General features: G+C 34.4%; 1 protein-coding gene across 1 annotated transcript in view; it reads left to right on the top strand.

Moving 5' to 3' along the window:
• Positions 1-27,310, top strand: part of CNTN5 (contactin 5) — a 1,092,962-nt gene that overhangs the window by 269,975 nt on the left and 795,677 nt on the right. The window contains exon 2 of the mRNA XM_005872208.2: positions 777-913. The gene's annotated coding sequence lies outside the window, so the exon portion shown is untranslated. The remainder of the gene's footprint in view (positions 1-776; positions 914-27,310) is intronic.

Below are 27,310 nucleotides of genomic sequence, written 5' to 3' on the forward strand. Positions count from 1 at the left end.
AAACATTCGGCATCATAAGTAATCTGCACTTAGGTGCCATCTGTCAATAAAGAGTGAATTACTAGCATCTAATAGTGACACTGCAGGAGGAGCGCGATAGCGCTCCCAGCACTTTTGGCGAAAAACAGGAGGAGCGCGATCACGCTCCCCAGCACTCTAAGGGTAAATTTGTCTAAGATTTTTTTTTTTGATTGCTTTTTTGCATCTGGGTTATTCAATAGAATGTTGTTTAATCTTCATATATTTCTGACTTTTCCAGTTTTCTTGTAATTTACTTCTAGTGTGGTAAAAAAAAAGTACTTCAATGTGATTTCAATGTTTTTGAATTCATTAAGCCTTTTTTTCCTAGCATATTTCTATCCTAGAATATGTTCCATGTGTCCATGCGAAGAATGTGCATGCTGGTGCTATTAGATTGAATGTTCTGTAAATATCTATTAAGTTAATTTGGTCCAATGTGTAGTTAAAGTCTAAAGGTACCTTGATTATCCGTCTGGATGATTTGTTAAATGTTTTAAGTAAACCATGAAAATTTAGTTAGGGTAATATTCTTCACTGTTATCATTTAATATACATTACAAAAGAAAAATTAAATTTGAAAAACAACTACATAAATATATTAAATTAGAATTGTTGTATATGCTGATATGGATAAACAGCATAGTAATTTCTGTTTAAATAGAGATGATATAAAATATTAGTAAGAAATTTTGTTCAAATAATGGAAAGTTAAAAGAAAGATCATTTGTAATCACAATATTTTTTTTTCTTAATAGGTGACCTCAAAGGATTGTCATTTATTACCATTCAGAATCTACTGAGCATCATTTTTGCATGAACACAGTAAAAGGATATCTTTACAGAACCAGTTCCTTTTTGAAGTTCCTAATTTGGACCCTGTTTCAGAAAGCAGGTACAATTCATCTTTTGTTCATTTGCCTTTAAAATTGAAAAGAATGTTGAATCAAAAAAACAACAACCATAAAACCTATGTGTTTCATTTATAGAAATCCTGAACAGCACCTTGATATATTACAGCTTAAATTTTATATACTCAAAATAAGTGTTTTATCTTGAATTTGAAAAATACCCTAATTGTGTCACTAAACACACACACTAGAAATATTCTGGAAATTATATTAAGGTGAAAAATCAATTGTAAATATTTTCTTTATTACACCTTTAGTTTGATATGAGAATGGCAAGTACATATAGATTGTTAATTTACTGAAAACAGTAAGAGGAACAATACTCTGATATAGCCTCCTGTTTCATAATATCTTCCTCCACCAATGTATAATGTGCTAGTGAATGGGTTTTATGATTTTTGACAGCTTGAGCTTGAAAACAATGCTTATATTATGTAAGCAGGAAGTCATAGTCAATAAAAGGTTGAGTCAGTCCCACCTTACTAGGGAATCTCCTAAATGAAGTGACTTTTATGCTCTTTGCTCAGCAGCTCCACATTCTTATATCCTTATAAAACAACCAAAATCATTAAGTATTAATTGCATCTGTTTTTGACTAAAAGTGACCATTTGCATAACTTAATAATAATCCTTTAAAATTAATTCAATAAACTATTTTGGAATACACAATTTGACATGTTTAATATTCACAGTTAAGTGGGCATTAACAGATTATCTTAACTCCATGGTGTACTATTTACTTGAATATTTAATTTAAATAATTTTAGATAATCAACCAAGGATGTAAATTATTTGGGGGTATTTAATTATATTTGTTTTCTAATTATTTGTAAAATGTTGACAATATCACATCCAAATCCAAGGCTGCCATATATCTGCCCTCTAATTTGTCAAGTTAATTGATTCAAAATATTGGGAAGTATTTTTCTCCGCCTGTTCTGTGCTTTCAGTTTTGTCAGGCTTTCAGGCTTGAAAATTAGAGTTAAAGAAGGAATGTGAGTAAATTTTATTTTGAGAGCAGTTCTGTAGGAGAGTGTAAGAGGCAAGAGTTTGACCAAGTAATTTTACTTTGTAATAATCATGCCTAGATCCCGGAAGGTTATTGCAGAAAATTTTACAGTTTAAGTATATTTTATGCATTACCTTCAAACATACCAATTTGTCATTTTCATTGAAAGTCCTAACTACACCAGGTATCCTTATATTAATTTTGTAAGAAAAAAAATCAATTTTACATTTTAGAAAGTCTAGAAAACAAGTGGAGTGAAAAGATAAGTAAGTGGGTAGAAAGTATCTGATAGTGAATCCTCAAACCATGTAAAAGAGTGAGTTCCCCATAAATTAATACATTGCTTCATTCTAATATTAGACAGATTTTTTAGCCAAATTTTGCCATAGTAGTTCAGTTTGTTGTAAGAATATCAAAATAGGTTACATATGCAAAATAAAATTAAAATAACAATGTGCGTTCTACCTAGAAATTATGCATACACATTTTGGAAAATATTTCATATATATCTATATTTCATATGTATGTATACTTCCTATATATAAACATTTTGTTCTTAACTCTTAATCACTGGAGCATATTAACAAATCAAACTCTATATTAACTTGCTACCTCTTCAATATCAGTGAATACTAGAGATAAATTATATGGAGAAACCTTAATTGAATTTTCCAATGTAGAAAATGTTTATTTATGGTTCTTGTGACATTTTCAAAGAAAGACAACCGAATATAGCATAGCAGCTGTAGGCAAGAGGATTTTGGATTTAATGCTTACTTCCAGATGGATGATGGATATGCAATTTAAATTTATGGTTAGACGTATCAGCAGATGGAAATAGAATGGAGTGAATGTCTTTGCCACCTGTGAACTGGGGCATTCTATCAATTACCAGCTGAATTATTTTAAATTCAAGTAGTTCAACAGAACTCTAATTAATTTCTGAGAAGAGTCTTTTTGCCAACCTATTAATAAGTGTAGGCTTCAAGTTGACGACGGAGGGCTGATTTAACAGTACAGGGAACCTATGGAAGTAGGTTTGGCAGAGCATAGTTCAGTCTTGTCATGTCACTCTTGTTATTGCTCTGCCCAACTAATTGAAAAGCATATTGGTAACACAGGAAGCAATTGAAACAAGTGAGACAGACTAAGCGCTCCAAGAAGACCTAAGTGAATTACAATTGATGAATCTGATGAGAGTGGGCTCACAGCGTCACTTTAAATAAAACCCCATTTCATTCATGTTCTTGCACCTAATCTGTTACCACAACTACTCAAAACACTTACAATAGGCACTGACAGTTTCATCTTGACACAATCAACCAAATCCCTGCCATAAAAGGCAGCATATATTAAAAGGCATCCTTAGTTCAGCCTCTGAGACTGAAATGTTTCACTCAATAGCTTACACAACTCTAAACAGTCGATGATGGCTCCGTTCCAAGAGAAAGAACTTTGTTCCATCAGAGAAGAGGTTAAGTGGCTGTAGGCTTACAGATTTTCAGAATCGGCAGAATTTTTTACCACTTGATGAAAAAAACAACAAAAACCCCTCTAGTCTTCAGTATCAGTGTATGCACTCCAGAGTACTCTATCTGAAAAACATAGAGTGGGGTGTTCTCCCAATTTCAAAACTGGAAAATTTAATTTTGATCCTTGATGGTCTTGAAAATTGCACAGAAATTGGAAAGAAAGAAAACAATTATTTTTGCATGCTAGTCCATAGGTTGTTACATTGTATGAGTTAACAGCGCTGATATTTGGTATAAAGTTTACAGTGTGGTATCCCTAGTTGACTTAAAATAATTGGGAGTTTTATGGAGATAGTTTTGCTGAATATTAGAAATAACTTTGTTATAGTTGCAGCGTTCACAGTAGTCCTTCAGGGGTAGTATGTTCAAATAAATGGGAATGTATAATTTGTAATTGTTAGCAAGAGAGATGGAACAGTTCCTTCCAAAATTATTATTTAACTAGAGGCCCGATGCACAAAATTTGTGCAAGAGTAGGCCTTCCTTCCCCCGGCTGCCGGCACTGGCTTCCCTCTGGCACCCGGGACTCGGGCTTCCCTCGCAGGTCCGGCTTAGTCCGGAAGGTCATCGGAAGGACATCCAGTCTAATTAGCATATTACGCTTTTATTATTATAGATAGTAAAATCTTAATTCATTTTAAGGTCAGTGTTAAAAACATCTGTATTTTGCCATTTGTAAAATTAGTTACCTAATTTTGACTATATTTGTAGGTTTTTAGGGAGAAGATACTGTTTTAAAATATTTTATGGAAAAATTTGTTATATAAAGTATACCAAAACAGCTAGGCATGTTAATCAAAACAGAATGGCTTAAATAGTTTATCAGTTGGTGTAAAATAATGTATAATTTGAAGTTGTATGTATTTCTTAGCATTTATCTCTATCTGCCAGTTATAGAGGTGAGAGGCGGTAAATTGCGGTGGGTAACAAGGGATATCTTTAATATAAGCTTATTTATAGAAGATATGTTGGTGAATTAATATTGCTCCAGTTTGTTGCTAAGGATATGAAAGAAAATTAAGTTTGCCCAAAGCAAGTAGAGGAAAAAAAACACGTAATATGTTTTAGTGTGGTAATATGACAGTGTGCTCATAGATTATAGTGCATAGACTATTAGTAGAATGATGCAAAACATTCACCCATTTAAAAATTGTAAACATTCAAAGAATTCTAGTAATTTGAATGTATGCAAAAGACCTCATGCATGATACCTACCTAGTACAATAACTTTACTGAACACTACTATGGATTCTTTCCTATACCTTTAAATGCCAAAGAAGACTGAGCATGAAAATAAAAGCGAAATGGTTTTTCTGGTGCAGTTTTCAAAAATGAGGAAGTTTCTGTCCAATCATGCTTACATACCAGCATTTTGAAACCCTTAATCTGAATGCTCAGTTTTCTGAACACCCCAAAGCTATCCTAATAAAATACAGGGGTGGGAAAAAGTAGGTGTATAGTTAGATTACAAATAAATAACATGATAATTAATAAATAGTAATATAAGAATAAACTGTGTCACATACTCACAACTGTAGACCTACTTTTGCCCACCCCTTTTAATGAGAGGCTCCATCTCTACCTGTATATGTTTGAAATTCAGTTAGTCTGTACTAAGCCTAGTATACAGACAGAAAAATGATTAACATACAGACTTTTCCTAAACACTGTCACATTTGCTGAGTATATGGGGGTGATTTTGACAAGTGGACAAATTACAGACTTTGGAATAAGGTATAACCAGAATTGAAGCTCTGCTGTAAATTTGCTAGCTTTAGAAACTTGGGCCTAATTGTTATGAACCTCAAGTTTTCTTCAGCTTTAAAAATGGGATAATAATTCATGTTGCAAGGATGTGAGAAGTTGATATTAAACATGTCTGCCTGTCTATGTATATAAACATACACACACGTACTTGGAGTTTGGTTTCTGGAAGATGTTTAACACGATAGCTATTGTGATAGAATGAGTATCATATATTTTACCACTGAGTAGAACAAACAATTTTATTGAGTACCTGATAAGATTTTTTAAAAAGAGAAGGAATGAAAGAAGGAAAGAGAAAGGGATGTAGGAAAGAAGTACAAACAAAAGAGGGGAATAAAACAGAAAAAGAAAGAAAAAGAATGAAATAAGGAAAATAAGGAAGAAAGGAGAGGGATGTAGGAAAGAAGTACAAACAAAAGAAGGGAAGAAAACAGAAAAAGAATGAAATAAGGAAAATAAGGAAGAAAGGAAGGGAGGAAGGGAGAGAAAAAAGAAATGGAGGAAGGGAAGAGAGAAAGGGCAGAAAGGAAAAAAAATAGATATGTACCTTTTTCTTGTCACAGTATTTGCATTCTAGGGCTGTTGTGGGATATAAGATTAACATAGAAAAGTAAATCATCTGTCATAAATTATTAGAAAATAAAATACAAAAACCCCTCCCAATCATAGTCTACAACATTGCTGGATTTTGTGTTAGCACATAGCACTATTTCCTCATTCTTGTACTCTTTAGTATATTACAGTACCCAGGGGCCTAATAACTGCCTTTCTCAGAAGACCCATCCTCAAGATTTAAGATTAGGTGCCAATCAACAAGTATTTTGAGATATTGAAGGTATAAGAGAAGTAGAAATTTTATCATTGTCCTTCCAACTGCAATGACCCCAGATGTTTTTCTTAGAATCATCTGTCAGTGCTGGAAGCTATGGTCATTGCTGACAGTTATCTATAGTTTTTGCAGTTTCTAACTCTTTGAAAGCTAGCAGTTAATTGAACATTTCGCAGTAGTCTTTCCTTACAATTATTCCTTTTACCTTATAAATACCTAATAAATTAATTCATTACTGCTTTAAATACCATGAGTTTTATTTTCATTTTCTTGACCGACCCTTGACAGGTAAAGAATATGTCTAAACCAACAACCCCAAAATAAACACACACACAGCCCAAATATATTACAAAAGCCTAACAAAATGCATAAAAACATAGAGATATATTATGTTCATTGTGGGTAGACTCGATTTCTAAACAGTTTCAATCCTCCCTCAGATAGTTTTATTTTTGTGTAATTTAATAAATAACAAAGTATGTTATTTGGACAGGTAGACCTCTGAAATAAAATAACACAGAAAATGTTCTATGTCTCTGTAAAAACTTGGTAGCAAACTGATAAGATACTGCAGAACAGTGGAGAAAAAAATGGACTATCCCATAAGTTTTTCTAGTACAATATGTTATCCATAAGAAAAATATTTAAATAAAATCAGATCTGTCAGCATCCCAAGCTAAACAAACAAACAAAAACTTCAGTTGGATTTAAAATCTAAATTTAAAAGGCAAAACTTTAAACATTGGGAAGAAAACATTGGTAATAATTTCATTACCTCAACATAGAGAAAAATATTTTTAGACATGAAAAGCAGTCTATAAATGAACAAAATGACAGATGTGACTACAATTTAAAAAAAGAAAGAAAATAAGATTATGGTGAAACATCTTGGTACCCAAACTTTTAATAGCTCTCCTTTGCATGTAAAATAAAAAAAAAAAAGATTGATGTTGGCAATCAATACTTTTACAGATGTGCTATAGAATAACTTTCCAAGTTTGCATTTTACCAGTGCAGTAGATTGCAATATTGTCTTTAGTTCTTCAGCTCTCTCCATATCTGTATTATTTGGCAGTTCTTCTAAATATGAGTAAAATATAATATTACTTGCCCTTTGACTTTTGGCTTATCTATATGACTTGCTTTGGTCAATAGAATTAGGCAAAGGCATTGGTACATTAGCCCTGTGGTTAGGCTTTAAGATACATTTCATTTTTCCACTAGCCCTGTGGTTCTTTTCCCATTCACCAAGAAAATAAAGAGGAAACGAGATATGTGGAGTTAATCCACTCCAGGTAAACCATTCCAGCTAATCAGCTGACTTTCAGCAACTCAGTATAAGTGAGTGATAATAAATGGTTGCTCAGTGTTTTGAAACATTGAGTTTGGGGATGGTTTGTTATGCAGCAATGGCTAACTGATGTCCCAATTATCCAGAAAGAAATTTGTGTTCCACTTATTCTTTTTTTTATGATTTATGTGGCAACATTTTTCTTAGTAGTATATAAAATATTTACAATAAAATCGTCTAGAGTAAATGAAGAAAGTATATAATTAATACAAAATGACATTTGGTAGATAAAATAAAAGCGTACCTGGATTCTTGATAGTCATTATCCTTACGTATGCATTTCTCTGCCTTTCTCAAATTTCACTGTTATTATTAACCCTACCTGACTTGTATTATTCCCTTAGTTTTCCCTCTTTTTATGTTCAAGATCAAGGTAAAATACTCTTTCTACAATAAGCTTCAGTTTATTTTTGTATGAAATGAAAGAAATATGGTACACACTGACATCGTCAATATTGGTTAGTTGTCTTTTATTTCTCATTCGGTACATTTTAATGTTAGGCACTTTAACTTTATACTAATATGTACCAGCCATAGAGCTTTATACATAGTGTGTTCTTTATATCTGAACTAAAATAAGTATAAAGAATGATTGATGTAGATGATACTCATTGTTACAAATACATATGTTTACAGTTTATAGAGAAATTAATTTCACTCAAATTATTCCTCCAGATTTAAGTTTTCCCTTACTTTACTATGGGCACTATGGTTAAGGGAGAGTGTTTAAATCTAAATAAGGTGAACTGAGGATCATGTCTCTACAGATGTTAAGTGATCTTTAAATGGTCATCTACCATCCTCAGGGCTAATATGTGAAAATTGGTAAGTAGAATATCCCTACCACTAATATATGGTGAGTTAAAAGTTTAGACTACTGTCAGCGAAGATTACACTATAAATAGTTTACTAGTGACAGTATAATCCCTTAGTAAACTTTTTAAAAATCCTAATGTCATTTTGTGAAGGATATATTTCATTTAGCACAATAACATTTTTTCCTTGGAAAATATTTATATTTTCTTGGATTGTAATTTAGAAATTTATATTTCTGCATGGTTTTTAGTAATTAGTTCATTATAGAAAGCATGAAAAATTGTCCAAAAAAATTTCTCTGGAACCTTATAAATTGGACACAGTGGCACCAGATTTTGTTCTTGCTTAGTCAATTCTAGTCTATTACCATGGTTGAAATCTTACTTTTTTGAATTATGCTTTTAATTTAACACTACATTAAGCAAGTTAATGTATTTACTTTACAAACAATTTTTTTTTACCTAATTTGCTTCTGACATGTTGAAGATGGGAGGAGGTACTTTTAGTAAAAAACCTTTGCTCACTCATGCTGAGGTGGGTTGAGGGCTATCCTTGCACATGTGATGGAATGGTAGGTTTCGGGGGAATAAAGAAGCTTAAGATTTGTGGTTGCTTAAGAAATTATAATTAGTCTCTTTTTATCTGCTTTATTTTTCTTATAAATATGCCAGAGTTAGCGTAACCACCATCTCATAGATTTAACCTACAGACAATACCTATATTATGTTAAAGGCTTCATACCACCTATGTGTTTCTCAAATAGATAAATTATTTAAATATTTAAACATTTCATCAGTACATCTTGAACATAACTTTTAACATTAAAAATATTTTATATTAAGGTGGCACATGGAATAGAAAGTATTAAAGGATCTCTGAGGTTTTTGGGGGGATGAAGAAGAAGGTGAAAAATGACCCTTGTGTTTATATGTCACTATAGCAGATCATATTGTTCTAAGATTTCAGTGATGCATAGCAGCGGAAATCACAGAGACGAGTACAATAGACTTTTCCATAGACTGAGTTTTCCAGGTCATTTAATCCTCTCTAGTGTCTTGGGAACACTCCAACAGAGTTAATGATAACAGATTGTCACATTATTGTCCTCACGATGACCTGTTTGGGTAGAAAATAAAAAACGCTATACTCCCAAAGCTTTAGATAAAAATATAGTTATCATCAGCTCATCAGTTTTGTCCTCTCTCTCTCTCTCTCTCTCTCTCTCTCTCTCTCTCTCACACACACACACACACACACACACACACACAAGCAGAGTCATGTGAATTCTTCAATTGTGTCACTTTAATAGAAAGTATAGTGTAAGCTGTCTAAAATGAAATCAAGATCTAGCAAATTAACAAAAGCAAAAAAGGCCAATATACACAAGGCTTGAGTGATAGACATGTCTTTCGATCTTAGAACTTCTCAGAATTTTATTCACAACCATGTAAGCAATTCTCACAGAGTTGGTAATCTGGCCTCACAATCCATGACAGATTAAAAAATAGAATTTGAGAAGATAATTCCATCTTGCACCAACTTCCCACTGAGGTTTTACATAGAACATGTCTCAAGATTATTGTACCAAAAAGATAGGAAACTGGGTTAAATGTGTCCCTCATTGGTTGAGAGTTAACTTTTGGAAAATTAAATCCTGGGGCCATTTTAACTGCCCTGCATAGCCTAAAAAACTTTCCATGGTGCTAGAGAAAACCTTGAGTCAGAGAAGCAAAGATGCAGTTCAGACCCTGAAAGAGACAAAACATCAGTGAGTACAGGAACTGTCCTCTGTGGCTGCAGGTGGGTTGAGGGATTAGGGATTGGAACATTAACAATATCTCCTATTGGTGTGTAATTACAATATGGTCAGATTCTCTGAAAACACAATAAATCCTACAACAAATTTCTTCGGCGAATGTGAGACCTGTTCACCCTAACCTTAGTTTTGGGCTAAAAGGAACTTGCTTTTAGACTGATTCTACAATTCAGTTATTAAGAGGTATGTCTGCTCACACTAATAAAGTCAACAACAAATATCAAATAACATTGCATTTAGTACATAAAACAGTAAGTCCAGGCCCTGGCTGGTTTTGCTCAGTAGATGGAGCGTCGGCCTGTGAACTGAAGGGTCCCGGGTTATATTCCAGTCAAGGGCACATGCCCAGGTTGCAGGCTTGGTCCCTAGTGGGGGGCATGCAGGAGGCAGCTGATTAATGGTTTTTTCTCATCATTGATGTTTCTATCTCTCTCTTTTCTCTCTCTTCCTCTCTGACATCAATAAAAGTATATTTAAAAAGCAGTAACTTCAGTCAAAAATATCAATCAAATTAGCTATTGGGTATAAAAGAGTCAAAATAAATTGTTTTTCATTATTTTTCACTTCTGAAATCTCATATTAATATCTTATATCACATTTTACAAGGAGAATCTGAGTATAATTAGAACACTCAGAGTTCCCTGAATGACATGGCCTCACATAGGTATACCAGACAGGGTAAAAAAGATAGTGGAATTCCTTACCTAATATTTACTTTATAATTTGTTTTATATTTCCATTGCTATTGCTTATATTGTGAAAGAATACTTTTCCTATTTACTTCATAATTTTATTTATATCTACGAACTAAATGATTAGGAATAAGAACTATGCTATTCAGATAAATAAATAGGTATAGAAAACAACAATAGGGTAATCTATAATAATAAGAGTGTAATATGCAAATTGACCAAACGGCCGAACAGTAGAACGACCATCCAGACGACCATGCTATGACATGGTCTGGCACCAGGCCAGCCAAGGCGGGTGTGATACAGTTGGTCAGGGGACCCCGCCATCGCCCCATGATCGTCCTACAGAGGGAGGCCCAGGCCACTAGCCAGCGGGGCGATTGATGATGGGGAGGGCTCAGCGATCGCCCCAAAGAGGGAGGGCTGCGGCAGGATCAAGGAGACCCGGACAGGTGGGCGGGGCCTCCCTCTGCTGGGCAATCAATCGCGGGGCTCCTGGACTGCGAGAGGGCACAGGCTGGGCTGAGGGCCCTCCCCCCGCCAGTGCACGAATTTCGTGCAACGGGCCTCTAGTGATGTAATAAGAGGGAAACTATTTTAGAAGTGTGATTTCTATAACAATGACAAAGTCTTAAGTTGTGACTAAATATTCACATAACTGTGTTTTGTATGCTTTATGTTTATACTTTAAAATTTAAGTTGACTTGGAAAACTTCTTTAACTTAGATCATTTTAAAGTCCCATGGGATACTTACAGAGCATTTGTTAGTACCTTTTGGAGTTAGAAGGGAAATCATAGTTGAAGTTCCTGATAACTTTGCTTTGTAATTTGTTTTGAGATGGGGCAGTACATTGTATTTCCTAAGATTTAGCCGTATGAGAAATGAGGATAAGCAGAATCTTGGAAAAGATTTTTGAAATCCTATTATACACATAGAATTTAAATTATTTTATAAAATTACAGTGAAAATATTCTTTCACACTTTTTAGAAATATCTAGTTTTTTTCTGCTTGAGGCTTTTCAAAGAATAAAGATGATGTTTGAGAAATATTTTTAGGAATAGCTTAATCATTTCCCTGTTCTATAAAAGTTAAATTAAAAAATAAAAGAAAACTACACTAAGTTCGTATTTTTTTACAATTTAAATGACCACTATCATATAAAAATTGGTGTAATTATTTAATGTAGTATTCACATTTCAAAGTATTATATGTTGTGTTATATGCTTTAGTTTTATTTATTTTTTAATTTTTATTTACTGGAAGATCATGTGAGGATATTCTGCTAAGGTGACATGTGCTCTAAGATATAAAGGAAATAAAGTGGCTAGCCATGTGGGGTGACAGAGGGACAGCAAATACAAATGTTTGATGCAGGAGTGTGTTTGATATGTTCTGGGAACTTAATATGCTGGAGAATGAGTGAGGGAGAGAATAGAAAATATGAAATCAGAGAGCTGGAGGGACATAAAAAACAAATAAGTCAATGTCAGATATTGTGAGAGATTTACCTTTTACTTTCTATGAAGTGGGAAACTGTTGGAAGGTTTCGAACTGAGGAATGTCATGATTTAATTTATATTCTAAGCATCTATTGATGGGTTACATAAAACAGGGATGAAGCAAAGAGTAAAAAGGTTATTACCGGTGAGTTTGTTTGCCTCCCCCCACCTTACACTCCCCCATCTGGGAGGTGGGTGTTGCCTTGGCAACTAGAAAAGGAGAGTTTCTACTTACTGAGATTTAATTAATGGCAGGATTCTGGTGGGAAGGTAGTGAAGTTTATTTTCAGAGCAGTGTGAAATGCCTATTTGTCATATAAGTGAAGGTATAAAATAGGCAGTTAGGCATATGACTTTAGAGTTTTAGGCAGGTGAGTTGACCAGAGATATAAAATTGGGAAGTTTGCACTGGTGTTTCCTGCCAATATAAAAGAATAAGCAAAACAAAAGCCTGAAGGAGCAGCAACAGAAATTAAGGAACAACTGAAAAAACGATGATTCAGATGCCTTGTGAAGATAGCTTTTAAGAAAGAGGAGGTTAATATCCATGACAATTGCTGCTATAGGTCTGATAAGATGAAGGCGTGGTATTGACTTTCTACTTATTTTGATTCCATTCTTACTTTGCCAAGATCTCTTGCAGTGGAGTGATAGTTATAGTGGGAAGGAACACGTGGTCTCATTGCATTTGAGAGGAAGTGGAAAGAATAAAAAAGCAAAACAGGGAGAGAAGTTTCTCCAAAGCACTGATCATTAATATTAGCAATCTTAGTAGTAATTATAAAAAAGTAAATAATTAAACAAACAAAAGTAAATAATTGTTGGCAGAAGCTAAGATACCATGATTAGATAAATCTACATTGAGCATATACACAACTACAAAATAGGATTCCATTTTTCTTTAAAATTAACGGCTTCAAATTTTCAGTATTTAGAATAAACTTTTTGATTACTTCTGCTTCTTCACCTGCCTGGTTAGACAATAATTTATTGAATATATCTAATTAGTTGGGTGATTGAAATACTTGATGTCTTAGAAAGCATTTATAAAGAGACTTTATTATTTTATGTGCATGCTATACCTTTTGTAAATTACAAGTCTAACAATAGATGAACTAAGCATTCAATGTCATCATACAACTGGAGGAGAGGTCTCTCTGTGAAACAGTTCTTACTGTAATGAATATCCATAGCTAACTGAAATAATTTAATTCTGTTTTATATTAAAATGCACTGATAATAAATAAAACACTGAATATTGATTTATAATAGATATAAATGTATATTGCAAAACAAAACGCAATGTAATTGTCTCAAAATAAAGAGCTAGAATTTGATTTTAGACAAAATGCATGCAATCCTAATAATTAAAATTTATAATCACTTTTGATAGTTTCTATAGTATAGTTTCATAGCTTGACTTTTTGATTCATTAAAAGTTAGAGGCAGTCTGGAAGTGTCAAATGATATGACATTTGTCATTCAAATGCATGAGTGTGAGTCCCTACTCTGCTATTTCAAAATGGTATGATAGCTAGCAAACTGGTAGTCTCACTTTCCTCACTTGTAAAATTATAATAACCAGAATGTTTACCATATTGGATCACTGTCAGACAGTGGGATGTACTATTATCTATAGGTCCCATGCTTTGTGTTCTTTGTGAAAGGAGAAGTATTTTTCTACAAACAGTGTAAAATGTGAAGAAAAGGAAAACCTGGGAGCTAGGATTTAGCTTCACCAGAACATCCTCATCCATTAATCAGTCTCTGTTGAATTATCAAGGAGACAAGATTCCAGAAATAAAGACTTCATAAACTACACCTTGAGTCCAGTCTCCTACAATTGAAATTCAAGAATAATAAATGAAACACCAGGAGTGAAGAAAATTACTATTAAAAACAACAAAAGGAGTTGGAAAATTCTGGTATAATTGGCATCCAAGTTGAAATTACTACAATAATGCTTATTGCAATTATAAATTATAAAAAAGTGGTCCATTAAATTAGATGTAATAACACCTCCTCCTGCTTTAACCAATAGGCTATCTAACACATGTGGACATAAGCCAGTGATGATAAGTATTCATTATACCATTTATTTCTACTTTTAAGGATATAATAAATATTTGGATAAAATAAATTAGAACCAAATAAGCATAAACTATTATTCCAGCTGTGATATTGATAATTTTACTCAGGCGACATAGAAAATGGCTCCAATGAAGGCCATTTGTTAGCAGAGAGAAAATCTTAAGAGATATACAAAATGAATGAAAAACAAATGACAAAATACAAAATAAAATGAAAAAGGAGTTTTCGATTGCTATATTTCAATGGTAGTGAAACATGGTGACTAAAATTGTCAGTAGGAACTACTCTGCAGAATGAAGGCTGATGCTTTGATGTCACTCTGCTCTGTTTTGCTTGGACCCTCTCTGAAAGACAGCCATTAGTGACCTGGAGGTGAATGGGGAAAAGTGAGCAGGGGATGATGATTGGCAGATACCCAAAATGGACAGAGACATTTGGTCCACGCTGGCCCATCTAACTAACCCCATGTGCCATTACTAGGTTGGCTACTGAGGTAAAATGGTTATTATTGACAGTGCAGCCACAACACATGTATTGGACCAATAAAACATAATAGTATTTTTATGTATAAATCTTAAAAGCCAAAAGTACAAATAAACATCATGATCTCTCTGAACCAAGGGTCATTTTTGAAGTGTGGGCGTTTTGGCATGCACCAGATGTTTCCATGAACATTTTGCACAGGACAAAATGTCCTACAAGGGTGGATGAAGAGTTTTTATTATCTGGGAAATAAAGAAATTGGTGATGTGTTGTCTGGAGAAAAGGAGACTTGGAGACAATATGCACATTCTCAGCTGTGTAGAAGGACTGTCTTGTGGAAAAGGAATTAGAACAGACATTCCTTGCTCCAAAGAATAGGACTCTAAGGCTAGCAATCAGAAAGTAAGCTATTTCAGCTCAGTGTGGTAAAGAGATTTTGACATTTTAAATTATGTGATGCCAGTGAATGCTTTATTGTAAGAAATACCCTGCACTTTGAAAATGTTCTGGATATCCAGGGTCACTTCCAACACTAAGAGTCTTTGATTTTTGAGATTTAAAATAGATTTATTTGAAATGCCTATTCGAAGTTTTAGTAAGAAGCCTTGCATCTGGCTTTAAGATAATCTGAAAAGTTCATATTATGTCCTAACTGTATCTCTCTATCTATCTATCTCTATCTCTATCTCTATCTCTATCTCTATCTCTATCTCTATCTCTGTCTCTGTCTCTGTCTCTGTCTCTGTCTCTGTCTCTATCTCTCTATCTCAATTCTATCTCTATATCTCATGATTTCACCTTCTGCATAATTTAAACTTTTAAACTGTATAAATACAAAAATGCTTTCATATAGCATGTTTTTTTTTTAAATGAGGAGAAAAAAAGCCATGGCGATTGGTCATTCATTTAAAGAAACGGTCACATTTCCACAGCAATTTCACATAGCGAAACTAAATACTGTAGGTCAAATAATGTATTTCAGATGGCATTAGAACAGGTCAAGTAAATGTCCAATTCGAGTTGAGTGTGCTGTTACAAGATAAACATTTAAAGATAGGAGGTTAAGCCACTTTTATGTTTATAAAAGTATTGATTCAAGGAACTCAAACATTGGAAAACTATAAACTTAAAAAATGAAGTATGACTATTTATAAAAACAACTGACACGTGTATTTGGAAAATTTATCAAAGATAATTCTTTTGTGATTAAATATACTCAGGATACTCATCTTCTCACCTTCACAGTGCACGAGTAAGTTTGTGTTCCTGTCTCTTGCTTTCTAAGAGAATTGTAAGAAAGAACTGTGTCCAGTAATAACTCTATGCCTTTCCATTAAGTAATATAGGGGAAACATGTAAAAACTTGTAAAAATTACATTTTGGTAAAATTTTATTTTACTTTGTCCATCTCTATCCTTAGATAACTAAAAATGGAAATGAAAACAATAAGCATTTAGTTTTCCACTCAGTTCTTGGTTAAAAATGTCAAAATTGGTTCATACAGAAAACTCTCCTTAATAAAAATTATATTTCATGTTGTTTAAAACTTTTTGTAGAAACCTCAACCAAGAGATAGTCTTCATACTAATGAATAATTCCTTTTGAAAAATAAATCAGTCTTTTGAAAAATAAATTTGAAGTTTTTCAGCTCATCTTTCATTCTTAAAAATAAAAGTGAAGATAAATATATGTAATGAAATGAAGCAAGTAATAAGAACAAAAAGTATAAAATAGAAAATAATTATAGAGAATAAGAAAAATTAAATCAAACAACTTCAGTCGACCTTATGATCTCTATGGCAAAAAACACTGACATGAGCAATACACTGCTTGGACAAGTGGTGAAACAGCTAAAAATGTATTATGTTACTGTGTTATGAATGTGTATAAAAGTTTTTCATCTTTATTTTGTTTCTTCAATAGTATATTATATGCATTAATATATATATAATCACATTTTAATGAATATAATGGATGCCTAGGCCATACAGTTCTTTTTAAGGAGAAATCATAAATGGGCTCAATGTTTCTTTTAAATCTAGCTAATTGCTTATTTCTTAAGATTATAGTATATTTTAAGTCATTACTCTTGTAACATAAAACATTTCTGGACCTCTTATTGTACTGATCAACAATAAGTTAAAAATGCATAGTTTTCCTTACCTGAAGGACCTATGACATAGCAGAAAATAGCAGTGGATGTAGCCACAACATCTAGATGTGGAGTCTTTCAAACGCATAGTTGAACTAATATCTATAGTATGTATTAATTCCATGTATTGGATTACTCACTGGGGAAATTTAGGACTTGTGTAAGCAGGGGAATAAATCACTAGTATACATACTTACATACGTATATATTTGATACTTCAAATAAAGCATTAACCAGGAATCATGTGGAAAGTTAGGAAACATTGGGATATCATTGCTCATATGTTAGCACTTAATATTTTCTTACTAATTAATTACACATTGCTGTGAATGGTATATTAGTTTTTGGTGGCATAAACTGAATCTAAATACTCATTAGAATGATCTCTCTTCTTTATTCTTTTTCTGCTGCACTACTTCATTGGTAACTTTGCCTCTCTACATGAGTATCTCAAGGCAATTTGAATATGACCACACCAAAACTAATGATTACACATACCCTCATTGTTGTGGTAGATTGAACTATTGTTCTCAATTATATACTTATATCTGACAAAATAGACCTCAAAGTGAAGGCCATAACAAGACATAAGGAAGGCCACTTCATAATACTAAAGGGATCGATACAACAAGAGGATATAACCCTGGTAAACATATATGCACCCAATGCAGGAGCACCCAAATACATAAAAAAAGTTCCTGGAAGATAACAAGGGAGAGATCGACAATACAATCATAGTAGGGGACTTTAATACCCCACTGACATCACTGGATAAATCCTCCAGACAAAAAATCAGCAAAAAAACAGCAATCCTAAATGACTCACTAGATCAGATGGACTTAATTGACATCTTCAGAACAACCCCCCCCCACCACCACCACCAAGCCACGGAATATATGTTCTTCTCAAGTGCACATGGGGCATTTTCAAAGATAGACCACATATTGAGTCACATGAAAAGTCTCTCCAAATTCAAGAAGATTGAAATCATATCGAGCATTTTCTCAGACCACAATGGCATAATACTAGAAATAAACTAAAATAAAAACAATAAAAAACTCAATTATTAAAACTTAAAACAGCCCAGTGATGAAGCTGTAATTACTTCCATTATACAAAAAAAAAAAAAAGGAAAAGAAAAAGAAAAAAAAAAGAAAGAAATTTGAGGCTAAGAGAAGAAACTGTACAGTCACATTCAACTAATGTTGACCTTATGTCTACAGGGTGTTAAAGCCCATGTCTTTCTATCACATAAGGTATATAGTAAAAATAATATACATGGAAAAGACTTTCAAAGCTTAGTTCGTTCCTTCCTTCCTTCCTTCCTTCCTTCCTTCCTTCCTTCCTTCCTTCCTTCCTTCCTTCCTTTCTTCCTTCCTTTTTTCCTTCTGTTTTATTTTCCCAAAGCTTTTTCCTTCTTATTCTAAATGATGAATTGTTCCACCCTCCCAAAGTCACCATTTACAGTTGATCAGATCAGCCACTGCACAAGGTTCATGGCCAAGGAAGAAATTGGAGCCTGAGATAATGTTTATGTTCCACATGCCAAACAGTTTAGGGCTATATCTTCCCATGTGAGTGTCTTGTTCTAATTCTCAGAAAAGCTTACTAAGGCTGGTGGCAACCCTGCCCTCCCTCCTCCTGCCATAGGGTTATTCAAATCCTGCCTCTTAGAGGTCAGTCAGCTGCCTGTCACAGGTCAGTGAACCCAAAGCTAGCATTGTACAATAATTATTACTCTGTCTTTCTCTATAGAGCCTTACCAGAAAGTTTGAGCAAATATTTGGCAGAAACATCTTAACTGTGCAGGAATACAAAATATTTATTTGAACTGAAAAAGGTAATATTTATGGGTCAGTTGAGATATTTGTATTGATTAGTTCCAATGGTGTTTGTCTTGATTTTTTAAGAGTGAAATCCCTCCCACTTTTAAAATTACATAGCACTTTTCTTTGTTTTTTGTTCTCCTGCCGTTATTTCCTATTTTGCATTTTAGTCATTTGTATGAGTGTCTGTGCCTTCTTCTACATTTTATATTTATTCATGAAAATACCATATCTTATTCATCTTTGATCCCATGACTGGATGTGCATCAATAAGAACACTTTCCAGGAATAAGTATTTTGGGGAAATTGAAACATACTAATGTAATTATATGTCTGGGAGAACTTAAGGAAAGGTATGAAGCTGTCACAACCCTAAATAATATAGATTTAAAGCAGACTATTTTAATCTGTTGGTATTTTCATATTTATAGAAAAAATCTATACATGAATTGATTTTGTCTCAATCCTCATCAAAATTGAATTATATTTTAAAATCACCTCCAAATGGAAGTATTCCCTGAAAGTACTTAACATTGTATAGATATTAAAAAACAAACACATATTTGCACGCACACATATTAATATCATATGCAAAGCTATTTTTATTAACCAATTTCAATACAAAATAGGAAGAAACTTTTTAAAATATGTTTTTACTGATTTCAGAGAGGAAGGGAGAGGGAGAGAGAGAGAGAGATAGAAACATCAGTGATGAGAGAGAATCATTGATCGGCTGCCTCCTGCATGCCCCCTACTGGAGATTGAGCCCACAACCCAGGCATGTGTCCTTGACCGGAATCAAACCCATTAAAATCATTGCCAAATAAATTTATCAGGAGTTTTGGACCTTAATTTCTTCCTTCTTTTTTGGCTTGAAACTATACCACATTTTATGACTTGTCTTCTCCTTCACACTTTCGGTTTGAATTATATATACTTTTTCCAGACATCAAAGAACTGAAAGTAGAGACAAACTTTAGAAGACTAAGTATTGGGAAAATTATTTTATTGCTTTCACCACATACCAGATATTTAGGAAACAGGATTATTCATTGGTTGCATGTTTCTTATCTAAGGAATCATCATGGATCAGAAGACAAATTTTATTTTAAAGTCTTTATTGTTTAAAGTATTACATATGTCCTCCATTTCCCCCCAATGCTGCCTTATAGCTCACCCCCGGGTCCCTACCTCAGGTCTCCACAGCCATATTTTTTGTGACCATGGGTTATGCATATATGCATACAAATTCTTTGTTTGATATCTTCCCACCCTCCCACCAACACTCCCACATACACCCTTCCCTCTGAGATTCCACATCTACTCTTTGCTTCTATGTCTCTGGATCTATTTTGTTCAAGACTTTATTTTGTTCATTAGATTCCACATATGAGTGAGAACACGTGATACTTGTATTTCTCTGACTGACTTCTTGCACTTACATGATATTCACCAGGTCCTTCCATGTTGTCTCCAAGGGTAAGAGATCATTCATTTTACTGCTGCATAGTATTCCATGGTGTAAAAGTACCACAGCTTTTTTATCCGCTCATCTACTGATGGACACTTGGGCTGTTTCCAGATCTTAGCTGTTATAAACTCTGCTGCTATGAATATAATGGTGCATGTATTCTTTTTTGATTGGTATTTCAGGTATGTAAGATATATTCTAGAAAGTAGGATCATTAGGTAAAATGGCAATTCCATATTTAATTTTTTTTTTTAGGAAACTCCATATTGTTTTCCATAATGGCTGCACCAATCTGCATTCCCACCAGCAGTGTACTAAAGTTTCCTTTCCTTCACATCCTAGCCAGCACTTGGCATTTGTTGATTTGTTGATGGTAGGCATTCTGACAGGTGTGAAGTGATACCTCGTTGTCATTTTAATTTGCATTTCTCTGAAGATCAGTCACTTCGAGCATTTTTTCATATGTTTCTTGGCCATCTGTATGTCCACTTTAGAAAAGTGTCTATTTAGGTCCTTTGCCCATTTTTTATTGGGTTGTTTGTCTTCCTTTTTTAAGTGCTATAAGTTCTTTATATATTTTGGATATTAACCCTTTATCAGAGGTATCATTGCCAAGTATATTCTCCCATACATTGGGTTCTCTTGTCATTTTGTTGATGGTTTCTTTTGCTGCGCAGAAGGCTTTTATTTTGATGGAGTACCATTTATTTATTTTCTCTTTACTTTCCTTTGCCCTAGGAGCTGTATCTGCAAACATATTGCTATGAGAGATGTCTGAAATTTTACTGCCTATAATTTCTTCTAGGATTTTTATGGTTTCACACCTTACATTTAAGTCTTTTATCCATTTTGAGTTTATTTTTGTGTGTGGTGTAAGTTGGTGGTCTAGTTTTATTGGTTTGTATGTGTTTGTCCAATTTTTCCAACACCAGTTATTAAAGAAACTGTCTTGGCTCCACTGTATGCATACCTCCTTTGTCAAATATTAATTGAGAGTAATGATTTCTGGGGTCTGTGTTCTGTTCCATTGATGTATATGTCTGTTATTGGACCAGAACCAGGCTGTTGTGATTACAGCAGCTTTGTAGTATAACTTGATATATGGTATTGTAATCCCTCCAACTTAGTTCTTCTTTCTCATGATTGCTGCTGTTATTCGGGGTCTTTTTTGGTTCCATATAAATTTTTGGAGTATTTGTTCTAGGTCTGGAAATATATGGTTGGTAATTTAATAGGGATTGCATTGAATCTATAGATTGCTTTGGGTAGTATGGACATTTTAATGATCTTAATTCTACAAATCCATGAACACAGTATATTCTTCCACTTATTTATCTTCCTCTATTTCTTTATTCAGTGTCCTGAGTATAAGACTTTTACCTCCTTGTTTCAGTTTATTCCTAGGTATCTTACTTTTTTAAAATATATTTTATTGATTTTTTACAGAGAGGAGGGGAGAGGGATAGAGAGTTTGAAACATCGATGAGAGAGAAACATCGATCAGCTGCCTATGGCATGCCCCCCACCGGGGATGTGCCCGCAACCAAGGTACATGCCCTTGACCGGAATCGAACCCCCGGGACCCGAGTCTGCAGGCCGACGCTTTATCCGCTGAGCCAAACCGGTTAGGGCTTACTTTTTTTTGTTGCAATAGTAAATAGAATTATTTGTTTTGTTTCTCTTTATGATAATTCATTATCAGTGTATAAATATGCCATTGATTTCTGGGTGTTATTTTTGTATCCTGCTACATTGCCAAATTCCCTTATTAAATCTAGTCGTGTTTTGGTGGTCTTTCAGGTTTTGTATGTATAATATCGTGTCACTGTGAATAATTACAGTTTTACTTATTTCTTTCCAATTTGGATGCCTTTTATGTTTTCTTCTTGTCTGATCACTGTGGCTAGGATTTCCAGTGCTATGTTGAATAAGAGTGATGAAAGCAGACATCCCTGTTTTGTTCCTGTTCTTAGGGGAAATGGCTTTAGTTACTGCCCATTGAGTATGAAGTTGGCTGTAGGTTTGCCATATATGGACTTTATTATGTTGAAGTATGATCTCTCTATTCCCAATTTGCTGAGAGTTTTTATCAAAAGTGGGTGTTGGATTTTGTCGAATGCTGTATCTGCATCTATTGATATGATCATGTGATTTTTGTCTTTCAATTTGTTTATGTGATGTATCACGTTTATTGATTTGCAAATATTGTACGAGCCTTGCATCCCTGGAATAAATCCCACTTGGTCATGGTGTATGATCTTTATAATATACTGCTGGATTCAATTTGCTAATATTTTGTTGAGAATTTTAGCATCTGTGTTCTTCAGGGATATTGGCCTATAATTCTCTTTCTTTGTAGTGTCTTTGTCTGGTTTTAGAGTTAGGGTAATCCTGGCCTCATAAAAAAGAGAATGGAAGTGTTCCTTCCTCATGGATTTTTTGGAATAGTTTGAGGAGCATAGTGTTAGTTCTTCTTTGAATGTTTGGTAAAACTCCCCTGTGAAGCAGTCTGGAACAGAGCTTTTGTTTGCTGGGAGTTTTTTGTGTTTTTTTTTAACATATTTTATTGATTTTTTACAGAGAGGAAGAGAGAGGGATAGAGTTAGAAACATCAATCAGCTGCCTCCTGCACACCCTCCTACTGGAATGTGCCCGCAACCAAGGTACATGCCCTTGACCGGAATCGAACGTGGGACCTTTCAGTCCACAGGCTGGCGCTCTATCCACTGAGCCAAACTGGTTAGGGTGGGAGTTTTTGATTTTTGCTTTAATTTCCTCAATTGTTCTTAGCCTATTCAGGATTTCTGATTCTTTCTGATTCAATTTTAGAAGATTTTATTTTTCTAGGTATTTGTCCATTTCAGGCACATTGTTCAGGTTGTTGGTATATAGTTTTTCATAGTATTTTCTTACAATGCTTTGTATTTCTGTAATGTCTATTGTTACTTCACCACTTTTGCTTCTAATTTTAATTATTTGAGTCCTCTCTCTTTGATTCTTAATGAGTCTGGCTAAAGGTTCATCAGTCTTGTTTATCTTTAAAAAAAAAAAACAGCCTTTGGTTTCATTAATCCTTTGTCTTGTTTTCTAAGTCTCTATGTCATGTATTTATGCTCTGATCTTTGTTTCCTTCCAAGTACTATGGGTTTTTCTTGTTGTTCTCTTTCGAATCTTTGAGTTGTAGGTTTAATTAGTTTATTATTAATTTTTCTTATTTTTTGAGGTATGCCTGTAATGCTGTGAACTTCCCTCTCAGGGACTGCTTTTGCTGTGCACCAGAGATTTTGAGTTGTTGTGTGTTCATTTTCATTTGTTTCCAGGAAATTTTTTATTTCTTTCTTGATCTCATTGGTAACCATTCATTGTTTAATAACATGCTATTTAGACTCCATGTGTTTGAATGTTTTTGAGTGTTTTTACTGTAGTTGGTTTCTAATTTCATTCCATGATGATCTGAGAAGATGCTTGATATGATTTTAATCTTCTTGAATTTGTAGACTTGTTTTGTGTCCTAACATGTGGTCTATCTTTGAGAATGACTCATGTGCACTTGAGAAGAGAATGTATATTATGCAGCTTTGAGGTGAAATGTTCTATGAATATCAATTAAATCCATCTGATTTAGTGTGTTATTTAGAGTCAGTATTTCCTTGTTAATTTTTGTCTGATATCTAATCTTATTTGAATAACTCTATTGAGGTAAGCCTCTCTGCTTTTGAGTGGACCCCCAAATAATTTTATTAATCTTTAATATATACACTCAATAGATAGAGTATATCTAAGCCTGCTAACTTCTCTTGGAGAACCTTTCATTTACAGATTACCTTGTGACGTTTTTCATAATTCCTTATTTGCTCTTCCTCAGTCCCTCTTCTGGATAGGTGGCATGGCCTTAAGATCCTTCATACCAATCTTCCACTGGTGAGCCATGCTCTACCTTGTTCTTGATTATCTTAAGCTCTTTTATTTGCTTGTTGACAGTGTCTATGAAACCTGTATGTTTTTTAATATGGATTTTAGCTCTAGAAAACTGCCTAGAATATGCCTAATACTGATATAAATTTTTCTTCTCCCATATGACCCAGTTGGTGCCTAAGTGGTCTGCACATATTTATTCATCTATGCATTCCACAGGTATATACCAAGCTCTATGCACCACAGGTCAGCAAGCAAATAACAAAACAAGCAACAAAAATTCCTGCCACTACAAAGCTTATACTTTATTGGGGTGAGTTCAATAAATAAATGAATTAATTAATTAGATGTTGAAAGAAGCCTGAATTTGGGGAGATAATCAAGAAGACCTCCTGAAAAGACAGCTTTAAAGCAAAAACTTAAAAGAGGGGAGGTGCTTCCCTAATGGAATTTAACATATATGCCCATGAGAATCCTAAACTTTAATCTCCTCCATAGTCCAACTATAGATGTCTTATTTTTGTGGCAGACAGGGAAAGTATCTGGCAAAGATGTTGGTAGATCTGGTACTCTTCTCCCCACAATGCTTAAGGGAAATGCTATTTGGCTCCCTAGCCCCAAATTGACAATTTCTTTCTTTCTCTCTTTTCTCCCCATAGTTTTGATTCAGTTCCTTAGCAAGCTGGATATAATCTGACTCAGTCCTTACCCTCCTACTGCAAAAGTGCGCACACCATGTTTGGACATATGTTCTTGTTTTTAATGATCTTGTAACCTTTATTTATTATAGATATGCCATGGTGTAATGGATCACTTGGGGGTATTAAACACTCAGATGGAAGCAGTTCTGCTTGAGGCCATCTGGAAATGCTGAGGAGGGGAAAGTTGGCTTCCTTGTGGATAAGCTTTAAAAGAGAATTAATTATGTAGGAGTTCCAGTCAAGATGGCCATATAGGTAAACGTGATCCTCGGAACCTCCAACAACCACATCAAAATTACAACTAAACTACAGAATAAACATTATTCAGAACCTCCTGAAATCTAGCTGAGCAGAAGTCCTACAACTAAGGATATAAATTAGCCACATTGAGACTAGTAGGAGGGATGGAGATGTGGAACAAGCTGGTGTCCTATACCCATGTGTGGTGGTTATAAATCAGGAGGAATGTCCCAGCTGTGGAGGTCTCCCCTGAGGAGCCAGGGGTATCAGCCCTATAACAGGCCTCCCAGGACTCCAGTGCCAGGAAGAGAAGTCCCCATAACTTCTGGCTATAAAACCAGCAGGGATTGTGGCTGAGTGAGACAGAAGGCTTCTGGAGTCCCAGGAGTTCCTCTTAAAGGATCCATACAGACTTAGTTGGACTCACTCGCTCTGAGCTCCAGTACCAGGAGAAGAAAGTACATCATACAGGGAGGAACTGAATTGTCTGTCTTCAGGAGTAAAGCTGGAGGGGCGGACAGAAGAGCTGGTAGAGGCTATCCTTCCTGGGTGATTTAGCCCGTGTGATCTCATTTTTCTAGCATCTGCTTTTCACTTTTCAAAAATTGTTATGTAGAAGAACAAGACATCCACTTGAATGTCTAAAATAAAGACACACACTCATTTGGCAATACCAAGTGTTGGCAAATATTTTGAGATGCCAGAGCTCTCAGTCAGTGTTGGTGGGGGTGTAAAATGGTCCAACCACTTAAAAAATGTTCCTGCAATTTCTTATGAAAATAAATATAGACCTACCCTATGATTTATCAGTTCAACTCCTAGGTATTTACCAAGATAAATGAAACATAGGTCCACAAAAATACATGTACAGACATACCACCTTTCATTGTGCTTCACTTTATTGTACTTCTCAGATCATGTGTTTTTTTTTAAATATATTTTATTGATTTTTTACAGAGAGGAAGGGAGAGAGAGAGTTAGAAACATCGATGAGAGAGAAACATCGATCAGCTTCCTCCTGCACACCCCCCACTGGGGATGTGCCCGCAACCAAGGTACATGCCCTTGACCGGAATCGAACCTGGAACCCTTCAGTCCGCAGGCTGATGCTCTATCCACTGAGCCAAACCGTTTAGGGCAATGTGTTTTTTTTACTATGACCCTCCACCAGCAAAAAGATTGCGACTCACTGGAACCTCAGATGAGGTTCACATATTTTCACAATAAAGTATTTTTAATTAAGGTACGCACATTGTTTTTCTCAGACATAATATTGCACACTTGCTAGACTATAGTATTCATAGTGTAAACATAACACCTAAACTGGGAAACCAAAAAATTTGTGTGACTCATTTTACTGGGACATTTGCTTTATTTCAGTGGTCAAATTCATAATATCTCAGAAGCATGACTGTACAACAAAAGCCATAGCAGGTTTATTCATAATAGCCTAAAGCTAGAAGCAGTCCTGGTGTCCATCACAGGTGAATGTACAAACACATTGAAATATGCTTATAGAAAGGAATATGACAAAGTAGTAAGAGCGAATAAGCTACTGATTATGTAATAGCATGGATAAATCTCAAAAAACATTATGATGCATGAAACAAACCTTACTTAAAGGAGTAAGTACTGTGTGATTCTGTATTTATCAAAGCTCTCAAACAGACAAATGTCATCTACAGTGGGAGAAAAAATTCAGAATAGTAGCTAACTCTGATGATTGGGGTAGGGAATGACTGAGAAGGTATGCAAGATATGTTTATGGGATGATGTCCAATAACTTTTTTAAATGATTAAAGAATACAAAACAATCCTATTTCAGCCACTAAAATACTTAATCTACACTAATAAAAGAGAAACATGGTAATTGGCATACAACCGCTACCCTTTTCATTGGCTAATCAGTGAGTATATGCAAATTAACTGTCAGCCAAGATGGCGGCCGGCAGCCAGGCACTGAAGCGAGCATGAGGTTTGCTTGTTGCGGACTCCAACGTTCCCCGCTTAACTTGCCAGCCTCTCAGTTGCAACTCTAAGCAACTATATACTATGTTGCAAATAAGAAGCTAAACAAAACCCCAGAAAAGGGCTTCCATTCAGCCGGGCTCGGACCGCAACATTGTATCTATGTTTTCAGCAGCGAGGCCTCAGAGCTAAAGCTGGCCCAGAAAAAAAAAAAAAAAAA

Source organism: Myotis brandtii, unplaced genomic scaffold, assembly GCF_000412655.1.
Source record: "Myotis brandtii unplaced genomic scaffold, ASM41265v1 scaffold37, whole genome shotgun sequence".
Taxonomy (NCBI): domain Eukaryota; kingdom Metazoa; phylum Chordata; class Mammalia; order Chiroptera; family Vespertilionidae; genus Myotis; species Myotis brandtii.